We start from the raw sequence: 13,052 nt of genomic DNA on the forward strand, positions 1-13,052 counted from the left end.
GCCTTCCAACTGTAGGGACCGATTAGAGACGATCCGTAGCATGTGTTCGTTTCCATATACGCCCCGTGTCTCAACGGTAGGACAGAGTCAAATACTGCCTCGACACGTAACAGCGTTATATTAAACCGCAGGACTTGAGGGCTGTTTTGTTTGAATGTTCAAGGCATTGGTAAGAGCGTAGGTCAAGGGCCATTGGTGCATCTCCTGTAACTGGAGCAAAAATGCTATTCAAAGTGCAGTGACTAAAATCGTCGTCCACATGTCTCCGTTGTTGATTGCTTTCTGTCTAAGAACGTTCTGTTTTCATGTCCGAACGGGGAGACTTTATCATTCCAACTTGAAGCCACCCTTAAGTCCTCTAAGGTGTGTGTGTGTGTGCTTGCACGTATGGCGTAAAAGGTTTCTTAAACGGAGAGCGAACTTGAAAAAAGTTGCCTCCGCTGCCGCCGCCGCCTCGCACTCCCTGTTCGATTGTAGCAAGAAGGCAGCGGCCGCGGCGCTCGCTGTAGTCGTGGCCAAGTGGTTAAGGTGACGGACTTGAAATCCGTTGGGGTCTCCCTGCGCAGGTTCAAATCCTGCCGACTACGGCGTCCTTTGCATTTGGTTGCGTGCGTGCGTGTAAAAGGACCAGCGCCGTTTCGTTTTCGCTGGGACCTTTAACACTCTAAATCGCCTGGACCCGCAGCCTGTGAAATCGATTCTTCAGCACCCACGATGGACGCTTTGCCGCTGTACACAGATACCGATGCTTTTCTGCAACGAGCTTTCCAGCTGAATTTTCTCGGCAGCTCCGTACTGAACCTGTTCTCCATTGCAACATAGCGGAGGCTCGTCACGTCTATAGCAAGGCTGTGTAGGACCGCATACGCCACAGTGACTTGTACACAGACCACATGAAAGGCAAGCAAAATACACTTTTAAAATTCCAAAGACTCACAAGGTCAGAGGAACAGCGATGACCTGAACAGATCTGTTCCAGAAGTCTAGGTTGACCTTTTTAGAGCTGTAATTGCATTTTTGTTTAATAGAAGATCAAATCTACTCGCATGTACCAGCACCTTACAGTTTATTGATGTTAATTCTGTTTAAGTAATAAGATTGCTAACGATGTTGGACTTTAGCCGGTGTTTTTTAGAACAAATTGCTTACACTTCTGTAAGGAATACGCAGTACGTGCCTTTGTCAGTCATTGCTCACCATACCTGTAACTTTCTTATCTAACTCACTTCCTCAAATGGTGAAGGTCCACAAACATAAATGAAAAAAAAACCCTTGTTGTAGATGAGGTGCACAAAAAAGCAGCCCCTGATAGTGTATAACACATTTGTACTATTGCAGAGACACATGTAACATATATATATATACTGTATATATATATATGAAACAGAAATAGAAACAGAAACAGGAATCGCTTACTCACCTGGAGAATCTCTGTAGGAATATCTAGCATTTATCAATGGAAATAAAAGCTGCTTTAATACAGTGCATGTTCAAACTCAAACCCTCAGCTGCTGTTCTTGTTTGTTTTGGGACAAATTGCAACTGAGCATCGCATGAGCCGTTACGTACCCTTATCTGTTAGGGAATTTCAAGGGAGGAGTTAGGTCAGAATGGGTAGGCTGCAAAACAACAAGTAAAGATTTATTCCAAGATGAAACGTTGTGGCGGTTTTCTTATCTTTTCAGCATGGACTAAACTTTTACGTGTTCCTTATATGCTATATGTGTATCTATTAGCACCAATGTCGTTCTTAAAAACTAACATGAAATTGTCAGGGACATTCAGCTATATACAAAGACGAGACAGACAAAGTAATAATTCTGTATTAACGTGGCCTACATATTGACGCAATGATCGAACTAACTGACATGTTCTGATTCAGATCCCCTGCAGTTCATGCCAATTAGAACAATAGCAATGCTGAGTCCTCCCCACCCTACCGAGCACAAATTCAGCTGCTCTCCAGTTCTGTTCTGCATGTTTTTTCATTGCAATTGAGCTCGGAGCTGGAGATGATCTCCATACAGTTCTGTGTTCACCAGCCCGCACTTGCGTGCTAATTTACGGGTTGTAGCAAATGCTTTTCTATAGTTCATATACATGACGGCAACCTGTTACCGAGGAACCTGAGAGGTTTAAAAGCCTCACGAGCCAGGCAGGACTCGAACCTACAATCTTCTGATCCGAAATCAGACGCGTTATCCATTACGCCACTGGCCCATAGAATATGCGCTTGCACTCCACCACAGAGAGCTCTACACTGCTACTAGTAGTACACTTCCCCATCTAAATTTTCACAGCAAGAAACTTGTGTTTCCTACTATTTTTATCAGGTTTAAAATATCATCTCCTTAAAACAGAAAAAGTGTTGATGTGTCGTGCTGAAATTCCGATTGATTTTGAATTCAAAGAAAAAAGGTTTTCTTCCAAAACACCATGAAATTGTCACATCTTGCAGACAATAGGTGTATTCCATGTTGAAAAGAGAAGAAAGAAAACCATGGAGCCTTTTACAGGTGTGAGGCTTCTTCAGGTGTGAGAAGACCTCACAGTCGAAACGCTGTGTTTCCGTTCTTCTCTTTTCAGCATGCAATAAACCTAGTACTTGTTCCTTTGCAGCCGAGGCATGCTGACGTAGCTACCCAGCTGAACATCTTGCAGACTCTACAGTACTTCTCTCCTGTAGAAGTAAAGCAGGGCTTGCTGGGTGAGCTTTTGCTCCGGTAAATTAGGTCACGTGTCATGTTAAATCACTTCTTCTAAACACAACATTTGCTGGTGCTAGCTTTCCCCATGAAAAGAGACATTTCCCTTACAGTACATGACATATCGTTTTTATTCTATCAATAAGTATAGAAATTAAACAAAAGAAAAAATGGTGTCGCTAAAGAATGCACAGCTCTGTCGCCTTGGGGAGGTGTCAAGGGCATTGAGCTCCTTGGACATGAAAAGTGCCCGATAAATGCCATTTCTCATCATTTCTCTTGGCATCAGTTCTGCTATTAAATGGGACGGAGGCAACGGGCTCAGAGAGCAGGTTAAGTGCACACCGAACGCAGATGTGTCCAAGTGTCTGTAAAAGCGCGGTGCTCCGCTGGCGCTGTTCCCTAGTGGCTTAAAGTGCCCGCCTAGTAAGCAGGCGATCCTGGGTCTGAATACCAGCGGTGCCTCTCTCCGTGTCTTGTTGTGCCGAATGTCTCATTTCAGACAAACATGTACAGCTTGGTTCAGTTTAATGCAAGAATTCATTTCCTTTCTGGAATAACTTGTTTTTGAAGAAATCCATACAGCTTGTGAAAGATGAAATCCATTTCTTGGTTGTCAGTGGAAAAAGATTGCCGGCTGCAAGAAGCGCAAGTGATTGTTTTCTTTGACCATAAACCTGCAAATGTAGGGTGCACAAAAGACTGTCAGACTCTGTGGTGCTGAAAAGTTGGTGGTTCAAGCCCCTCCAGTATGCGTGTCTCAGTTTTTCCAATGTAAACATCATCACCATCGCTAAAGAAGATGGTGCAGAAGGCTCCACAGTCGAAACGTTGTGCTTCTTTTCTTCTCTTTTCAGCATGGAGTAAACCTTTGCTTTATCCTTTGCAGCCTAAGCATGCTGACGCAGCTACCTTTCTCTTAACACGCCTCAATCATTATTCACCAAAACGATCAGCAGAATAAGTCGCCTTTGTGGTGATGTCACTCCTCTGCTTCACAAATGTCCTTAGTGACGGACCATTTCTTTCTGCCATTTTTCCGGAGCGGTTATTGATTGCTCCATCATTTCCCTCATACTTTCCATCCCTAGATTGAAAAAAAAAAAACAGAAACAGGCTGACAGGACGACAATCAAATTGCAAAAACTCATCAAAGCACTTGATAGAGTATTTGAATCCACAAGTAGCTACGAGCAACTTTGTCCTGGCTTGCATGAAAGTCGGAAAATGTCAAAAAGAAAAAAATGGTGGCTTTTTCATATCTGTTCTTTTATTTTTAGTTCGTTGGCTCATCTGTCCATTGTCCTCCTGCCTGGCTCTTGACCTGTGACTGTTTGAACGCACACAGTAGACTTTCATGCAGGGGATTTGTCCTGAGCCTCTGTGAAGGACCCACCCACCCCCATAAATAACTGCTCTAGAAACACATGAATGCAAAACTAAACCACAGCTTAAAGAGGAGCTTGTCATGACCGCCAGGCAGTTAAGACCAACTCTTAAGCAATCTAAACAGCACCAGCAGAGGGTGATTATTAACAAACGCCGCCGCACGAGTTAACCCACCTGCACACACTCCACCGTGGGGTACGCAGTGCTATTTTTACCATCTTTACTTGCTTCCCGCTGGTATTGAGTCTACTCCTTGAGAGCTCTACCTGGCGTTTTTTCCATTACCTCGTTTATTCTGGATATTGGACTCCCCTTCTGCCTTTTCGACTTTGGACCTCGCCTCTCACCTCGGACTGTTTGCCACCAGTGTTCTCCCTGGATTACGACTTACCTTACGCCTCTTGACCACGAAACAAAGCAAAGCAGAGCAAAACAAAATGAACAAACGAAAAGCCTCACGTCCCGCACTTGCGTGTAACGCCGTTACGTGCCCAAGCGGTATTGTACTTCATCTTAGCACTGCACCCCGGGGCGTACGGTATATGGGAACGAGCACACGCCACAAATCGTCTCGAATCACTCCCTACAGCTGTAAGGCACCTTGAAGCGTGCACCCCCAACATTTTTCTTTGCGCATCTGTGAAAGGTAAACTCTTGAGCAAACTCTGAACCAGCTCTAAGGAAACTAATCCGATTAGACGTTACTTTGACTCATCCTTTAAGGGAACCTTGTTAATTGGAGAAATCAATGATTTCGAATGAATTCTGTATGCGTTAAAAGACAGCTATACACAGAAAACATGCAGGACACTTCTCATGATGTTTCCCGAGCCGAAACACAGTGCGTTTTTCCAAGCCCTCTGACAAAGCCCGCCTACTGAAAACTGCAGCAGATCGTGTAAAGACGTTCAACTTTGTAACTACTGCACGCACAGGAAGCAGAATAAATTCCTCTTTTCAAACTGTCAAAGGTTTGCTTTGCGAACACTGCAGGACATCGCACAATCTCTTTTGAATGGGGACAAACGATTTCTTATGGGGCACAGTAAGTACAGACGTTTAAAAAGCTCCACTCATGCCGACGATGCAGCATGAAGAAGCGCAACCTAACGTTTGCATTCCTAGCAAATTCCTTTTATTTTTTGATAAATAAAGACAGTCTTGTTTAACAAACAACACACACAACATTTTACATTGTCAATTCAATTCAAATCAATGTATTTCTATATAGCGCCTTTCACAACAAGGTTACGTGCTGTCTCTTTGAGGCAGATGTTTAAATCCTCTGAGTTAAGTGCTGAAGTTATAGTAGTCCTATCAGTATTGTTGCCTCCGATCAACAGATCCTCATTTTTCTCAGAGTTGAGTAACAAAAAGTTTTCACACATCCAAGTATTTCCTTCCTTAATGCATTTAACTAAACTGATAATAGAAGAGTTGTCGTTTGGTGTAAACAAAATGTTTATTTGAGTGTCATCAGCATATGAATGAAAGTTCATATTATTTTTTCATATTATCCTACCTAGCAGCAGCATGTAGAGAGAGAGAGCAATATTGGTCCCAGCACTGATCTTCTGGTACCCCAAATTGAACTGGTGACATTGATGAAGCAGTACAATTATTAGATATTTGAACATAATGAAAACGATGAGTAAAATGTGAAGTAAACCACTGAAGGACGGTTCCAGATAAGCCAACCTCAAACTCAAGCCTGTGTAACAAAACAGAGAGGTCAACCGTGTCAAAGGCAGCTCTAAGATCTAGAAGCAAAGCACAAGCACTGTTGCATTCCCTGCATCAGTAGCTAAGAGAATATCATTTACGACTCTTGTTAATGCAGTTTCAGAAACCAGACTAAAATTTCTCAAGTATATTATTTGAATCCAGATATGATTGACGTTGGGCAACAACTATTCTCCCAAGACTTTTAGATTGAAATGGGACCTTTGAGACAGGCCTGTAGTTGTTAAGAACTTGTTGATCCAAATTTGACTTCTTAAGAGCGGTCTAGCAACCGCTACCTTAAATTGATCAGGTACAACGCCTGACGCAAGCGATGCATTCATCATACTAATTATAGGTCCTGCCAGTCCTTCGAGGGAATCTTTGACTAGCTGAGTGGGGATGGGATCTAGCGAACAGGTGGTTGACTTTGTCTTACGTCTGTGTTTATGAGTCCACCATAAGAAGAAATCTGAACAGGAGTGGTGATCATGCGAGGTCACCATGGAGGAAACCACTGCTCTCCCCCCCAAAAAAACCACCACTGCCCCTCTCAAGTTTGCTAAAGACCACATGGATGTTCCACAGCAACTCCTGGAACAATGTTCTGTGGACAGTGACAAAAGTTGAACATGTTGGTAAATGTGCACAACGTTATGTTTGGAGATAACAAAACACTGCATACCAACTCCAAAACCTCATCCCACCTGGGAAGCATAGCGGAGGCTGTACGGCTTGCAATCATCGAGGGACCGATGAATTCCAAGATGTATCAGGAAATTCTACAGCAGAATGTCAGGGTGTCTGCCTGTGATCTAAAACTCGAAAGACGCTGGGTCATGCAGCATGACAAAAACAAAGGAGTACATCAACAACAGAGTGGCTGAAACAATAGAAATTCCGTATTTTGGGATGGCCGAGTAAGAGTCCTGACCCCAATCCCATTGAAGTGCTGTGGCGTGATCTGAAGCAGGCCGTTCAGTGCAAGACATCTCCCAACTGTATGTGAGAGAAAAGCAGAGACGCTCACTGAGTAAGGTGGGGTTGCAGCTTTGCAAATCAAAAGGACATTTGTACGCTCAAAAAGGGACAGTAGCACCCCAGATGGGACTCGAACCCACAATCCCTGGCTTAGGAGGCCAGTGCCTTATCCATTAGGCCACTGGGGCACACTGGGTTGGGTCGATCACGCTGATGAAGAGCCAGTTTTTTTTTTCCTTTGCTTTTTCAAAGGGATCCCCAAAATTAGGAAAGTTAGGCAGCAGAAGGTTTACTGTGACCTGAGAAGGACCGGCATCCAATCACGGTGGTACACACACACACGCTCTCACTCATCTGAGCTACACGGCTACCAAGATGATCTCAGGTGCGCCGAGCTGGTACGGAACATATTGAACTGATCGACGGCGAATTGTCTCTCAGACAGGCTTTTCACCTCTGAGCTCCCTGACTGACAGTAATCAGCTAGGTAGTGAAACAGTCAGCTGCTTCTAAGCCTTAAACAGCTGCATCTCGGCGCTTCCACAGAGAGATGATTTGAAAGCCAAACATCGCCCATTGGGAACACCTTACTATCACTAGTTTAAGAGACTCTTAAGGTCTTGCAGAGGTGCCTGTCTAATAGCATGCGCTTTGCAAGCTATAGGTGTTTAGGCTGAGGCAGAATGCCTGTTAACAAAATGTTTTTCTAAAGGGGCCTCGCACTCTTTTCCAAGCAATGGTCACCATCCCCACCGAGTGTCACAATGTAGTCATGTCCTAGGACATCACCTGTTAGTCTCCATTTGTCTGCCACCCACACTTTAGGTTAAGGGGTCACAACCGCACCCCAAAGACCAGAGGAGCCGTTGGCGTTCTGGCGGCGCAGATTGGGCTGAAGGTGGGGCGCTTGAATCTCGCTGTTGGAGGCCGTCTGAAACTGACCCAAGCCTTTCCCTTGAATTAAATGTAAATAAGAAATGAACCCCAGATGCTCATGGAATCAATCACGTGTTTCCTTTGAGCCGTTTCAGAGACTGCTCCAGAGTTTACCTTGCACAGATGCGCAAAGATTAATGATGGGGGTGCACGCTTCCAGGCGTCTTACAACTGTAGGGACTGATTAGAGACAATTCGTAGCTTGTGCTCATTTCCCTCTGTAACGCTTACGGCCGACAGGCACTGTGTAAGAGCCGGCGTACAAGAGCGGGTGACGTCACCGCCCTTCCCTGTGATAGCAGGACCACAGCTACTGGGCTGTGGAGAGATCTCTCTTTAGCTCACGGGGCTAGGTCGCTGCAGAGAGACGCGGAAGTCCCAGGTTTGAGCCTCCAGTCGGGATGGGGCCGACCAGATGCGGCAAGGGCGCCCGCCTGAGCCCCCGTTGCGTTACATCTCTATTCCCCGTGTTGCAGTGGTAAGATGACGTAAATTCCTGCTTCGACACGTAACGGGATTATAATCAAGTGCAGGAGCTGAGGGCTTTAGTTTTGTTTCGTTTTCCATGGCGTTCGTAAGCGCGCAAATCAAAGGCAATTCCTGCGTCTAACACGAATGTAAATGCTTTTGAAAGTGCAGTGTGGTGCAGCTTGTAAAATCCTTGTCCACATTTTTGGTTTGTTGATGTTTTTTCTGTCTGCCAAAGTTGCATTTTGACATCCGGACTGGGGGACTTTATCATTTGAACGTGAAGCCAGCCTTAAACCCTCTGAGGCGTGTCTGTCTGCCGGCACAAATCTTGTGAAAGGTATTTTTTTTAACGGAGAGCAACTTTAAAAAGGTTTCCGCAGCCACCTCGCAGTCCGTGTTAGATTATAGGAGGAATGCGGCGGTGGTGGGCTCGCTTTTGTCGTGGTCGAGTGGTTAAGGCGATGGGCTCGAAATGCGTTGGGGCTTCCCCGCGCAGGTTCGAAACCTGCCGACTCCGGCGTCTGCCGCACGTCGCCTTGTGCCTGCGCGGCAGAAGTGAAGTGCCGCTTCTCCTTTCCTGGTACTATAACAACGCGAAATCACTTGGACCCGCCGCCATGGGAAGCAATTCTTCAGATAACCACACATTTTGCGTTCGCACCTCTGGTGCTCTACTTATGCCTTTGAAAACCTAATGAATAAAGCTGAAAGAACCGACACGATATGTAGGTGCTGGTAAAGCACGCAGTAAAGAACTGTTAACAGCAAGGGTTTCAGTGGGTTAACTGAGGAGAAGGCGTGATCGCTAATTGTTGACTTTTTATTTGGTGTTAGAAACACTCTTACTGTGCATGACGTGCAACAAATGTAGCCACAGAAATTGCATCACGCTTTCATGTATGCTATTGCAGACACCAACGTTGCCTAGATAGAAAACCGAAAAAGCCGTGGGTTTGCTTGCTGGTCTGAAGGATCTCTCTTCGAATCTCTATCATTTGTCAATGGAAGTAAAAGGCGCTGCAATCTCATACGTTCAGAATCAAACCCGCAGCTGTTGTTCGACTTTTTTTTCTTGACTAATTACAACTGAGTGTCGCATGAGCAGTTACATAAACTTGTCTGGTATATTTGAACACAAATGCCGTTCTTCAATTAAAACTAACAGTACATTGTCAGGGACATTCAGTTCTATACAAACAAGAGACAGACAAGAGAATATTTCTACCGTTCATGTGGACTACGTGTTGACTTACTGATCGGAATAATTGAAAGGTTCGGGCTCATAGCCGATGCAGTGCGTGCTAATTAGAACAGCAACGCTAAGCTCTCAGCACCGTACTGAGCCCAGGTGTTTTTCTAAAGCTGTCAGGTGCAGTTCATTTACATGAAGGAAATATCTTACTGGGTACGATTACAATGCAGTAAGTAGCACAGACTACTTAGGGAGTAGCCCGATGTGTTTAAAAACGACCCGAGCCAGGCAGGAGTCGAACCTGCAATCTCCTGATCCGTAGTCAGACGCGTTATCCATTGCGCCACTGGCCCTGGTGTGACACTGCAGGACTGTAACCCAGTGAGATGAGTACTGCACCTAGTAAAATATTACCCCCGGTCCATTCTTTTCCAAAAGTGAGAAACACCTGTTTTCTACATTTTGTCTGTTTTAAAACCATATCTCTTTAAACCAAACCAAGAGTTTGTCTTTTGCACTGATATTCTGATTCATTTCGATTTCAAAGAAAAAAAAAACATTATCTTCCAAAGCATCATAAAATTGTCCATTCTTCCAGACTCTACTTCTCTCTTGTAGTAGTACAGCAGACCTTTCCAGGTGAGCAGATCACAGAGTCCGAAATATGCTTCCTCCATCAAGCAAAGTACCTGAACATGACTCTGTCTTCATAAAAGCGCCCCTGTAATAAAGAAATTAAATCCGAAATCAAGAGGGCAGTTGCCTACTGAAGTTCAAGAAGTCATCAATTTTAACCCAGCAACACATTAAAGGCTGCATCTATACAAGTACGATTCTAGAAATGCTCACCAGATTACGTTTTAAGAAGGAACTGTGCCTCAGGTTCCGCCGAGATCTTAACTCGGATGGCAGGATTCAGAGTCCGGAGTGTGGACTGATGGCGCACGGAGGGTCCATATACTGTGGATCCCTCAGTGATCTTCCGCGTGTTCAAACCGCCAGCGTGTGACTCCCCTGTCCCTGTGACCTCATTGCTCTGCTCTTGCCTCTGTGCAGCTGAGCCCGACTCATGGTAAAGTGGAAAAAAATATGCCCTCATCGTGGGATTTACTCTGGATCGAGGATAGATGTCACTTTTTTATCGTTGAACAGGATGTATGTGATGTGGCGACTAGGTTCAATATTGTATCCTTTTAAAAGATTAAGGACTGGGGTGAGCGTGATTTACCACCCTTTCAGCTAAGAACCCGACATGAGCACCGTTTAAGCTGCATAGACTCGGTCGTTTAACTCTTCTCCATTAGCAGGGTTAAGGTTAAAGAAAAAAAACATTGCTGACTTCTTTTTTTTTGCCAGCCGCTAGCGCTGATTAGCAATGTTTGTATTTCATGTTTTGCAAGTTCCATCCATTTTAAGAAAAACAAGTCGCGTTAAAGACAGGAAATGAATACTTGCATTTAATTAAGTCTAGCCGTAGGCGGTTGTCTGTAAGGACCAGTTCTATTCGAGAAGACAGAACAAAGAAGGCACCACTGGGATTCGGACTCAGGATCTCCTGTTTAAGAGACAAGCGCTTTAACCAACTAAGCAACGGCGCCCCGGTAGTGTTGTCCTTTTGCAGCCGCTTGGACACACCACTCAGACACATCTGCATTCGGTGTGTGCTCCGCCTGCTCGCTGAGCAAGTTGCCACCTTTACATACAATAGCAACATCGACACCAAGAGAAAGGATGACAAATGGCTTTTATCTGGAACTTTTCATGTCCAAGGAGCTCAATGTGCTTTCTGTGTACAACAGGGCCACTGAACTCCACAATGGCCACTGAACCACAGCAGTGGCTTGCTGGCTTGACATCTCCCAAGGAAAATGTTGAAATCGCATGTGGAACAGGAAAAGGACCCTTGAGTACGAGGGAAAAAAAAGAAAAAGATCATCTGGAGCGCGCCAACCCATGTCTGGACAGCCCAGTTTCATCGACGAGGTGGCCGAGTGGTTAAGGCGATGGACTGCTAATCCATTGTGCTCTGCACGCATGGGTTCGAATCCCATCCTCGTCGCTCTCTACGTTTGACGTTGGCTCTCCTTTTGTTTGCTCCAGTACTAGAGCCTTACATTTTCTAGCGGTGGCTGAACATGGTATAATAGGCTAACGTTGGTATCGAGCAGTGGTAGTAACAGTATTTACGTGCCGCTGCTGCCAAGTGGCTCTGGGTTGAGACCGCGTTTTCACTTACTTGCAGCACAAACGGAGAAAGCGATTTTTGACAGTCTCTCGAGAGACTGCGCTAGGTGTTTAGGGATAGACTTTGTCAGTTCCCCCTGGGATGATGGCCTCTCAAATAGTTTGTGATTCCTCTAGACGTTTATACAGTAGAAGCCTGCTTCGTGGCTTAAATCCAAGCTAAGGAAACGAGTTAGAGGTCTGATGCAGAACTGCGAATTCAATGAAGGGGAACACTACAGTACATTGCACTGTATGTGTGAGGAAAGCTGCCCCCTTCTGTTCCTTGTCGACCGAACAGAGGACTGTAAAGGATACCGCCAAGAAACTTTAGGATGCTGGTTGGAATCCAGCTCCAAAGAAGCCCCTTTGGGTGTTATGTAATCAAAAAGTAAGAACAGAGAATCTCCCTTTGATCAAAAGCGCAACAGAACTGTTTTCCGTGGAGCAGGTTTCAGACCCGTAGACCTGTTTTATTTGTAGGGCAGGGCGCATTCCCAAACGCGAATCTCCTGTTTTAGAAATGCTTTGGGCGGCGTGAAGTGAAAATAAGAAGTGGGCTCCAGATGCACATGGAAGCAATCAAGTGTTTCATCCGAGCTGTTTCAAAGACTGCTCAACAGCTTTCCTTTTACAGAGGCCCAACGATTAATGATGGGGGTGCACCCTTCAATGTGCCTTACAACTCTAGGGAGTGATTGAGACGATTCGTAGCGTGTGTTCATTTCCCTCTATTCCCCATGTTGCAGTGGTAAGATGACGTAAATTCCTGCTTCGACACGTAACGGCGTTATAATCAAGTACAGGAGCTGAGGGCTTTTGTTTTGTTTCGTTTTCTATGGCGTTCGTAAGCGCGCAAAACAAAGACAATTCCTGCGTCTAACACGAATGTAAATGCTTTTGAAAGTGCAGTGTGGTGCAGCTTGTAAAATCCTTGTCCACATTTGTGGTTTGTTGATGTTTTTTCTGTCTGCCAAAGTTGCATTTTGACATCCGGACGGGGAGACTTTATCATTTGAACGTGAAGCCAGCCTTAAACCCTCTGAGGCGTGTCTGTCTGCCGGCATGTATCTTGTGAAAGGTTTTTTTTTTAACAGAGAGCGACTTTAAAAAGGTTTCCGCAGCCACCTCGCACTCCGTGTTAGATTATAGGAGGAATGCGGCGGCGGCGAGCTCGCTGTAGTCGTGGCCGAGTAGTTAAGGCGATGGATTTGAAATCCATTGGGGACTCCCCGCTCAGGTTCGAATCCTGCCGACTACGGCGTCTGCCGCACGTCACCTTGTGCCTGTGCGGCAAAGGCGAAGTGCCGCTTCTCCTTTCCTGGTACTATAAAAATGCTACATCGCTTGGTCCTGCTTCCATGGAAAGCAGTTCTTCAGGTAATTCTACTCTCTTACCAAAGCTGTTAGGTTCCTTTCCGTGGTGAGATGGG

At 45.3% G+C, this 13,052-nt stretch overlaps 6 non-coding genes across 6 annotated transcripts; 3 read left to right on the forward strand and 3 right to left on the reverse strand.

Moving 5' to 3' along the window:
* Nucleotides 1–505: 505 nt before the first annotated feature.
* trnas-uga (transfer RNA serine (anticodon UGA)) lies at nucleotides 506–587 on the forward strand. Its single transcript has one exon. It is a non-coding gene; the product is annotated as a tRNA-Ser (tRNA).
* A 1,560-nt stretch (nucleotides 588–2,147) lies between these two features.
* trnar-ucg (transfer RNA arginine (anticodon UCG)) lies at nucleotides 2,148–2,220 on the reverse strand. The gene has a single exon. It is a non-coding gene; the product is annotated as a tRNA-Arg (tRNA).
* Nucleotides 2,221–6,912: 4,692 nt separating this feature from the next.
* trnar-ccu (transfer RNA arginine (anticodon CCU)) lies at nucleotides 6,913–6,985 on the reverse strand. The gene has a single exon. It is a non-coding gene; the product is annotated as a tRNA-Arg (tRNA).
* A 2,691-nt stretch (nucleotides 6,986–9,676) lies between these two features.
* trnar-acg (transfer RNA arginine (anticodon ACG)) lies at nucleotides 9,677–9,749 on the reverse strand. Its single transcript has one exon. It is a non-coding gene; the product is annotated as a tRNA-Arg (tRNA).
* A 1,624-nt stretch (nucleotides 9,750–11,373) lies between these two features.
* Nucleotides 11,374–11,455, forward strand: trnas-gcu (transfer RNA serine (anticodon GCU)). The gene has a single exon. It is a non-coding gene; the product is annotated as a tRNA-Ser (tRNA).
* Nucleotides 11,456–12,798: 1,343 nt separating this feature from the next.
* Nucleotides 12,799–12,880, forward strand: trnas-uga (transfer RNA serine (anticodon UGA)). The gene has a single exon. It is a non-coding gene; the product is annotated as a tRNA-Ser (tRNA).
* Nucleotides 12,881–13,052: the final 172 nt, after the last annotated feature.

The sequence above is a fragment of the Lepisosteus oculatus genome, unplaced genomic scaffold (assembly GCF_040954835.1).
Source record: "Lepisosteus oculatus isolate fLepOcu1 unplaced genomic scaffold, fLepOcu1.hap2 HAP2_SCAFFOLD_93, whole genome shotgun sequence".
Classification (NCBI taxonomy): domain Eukaryota; kingdom Metazoa; phylum Chordata; class Actinopteri; order Semionotiformes; family Lepisosteidae; genus Lepisosteus; species Lepisosteus oculatus.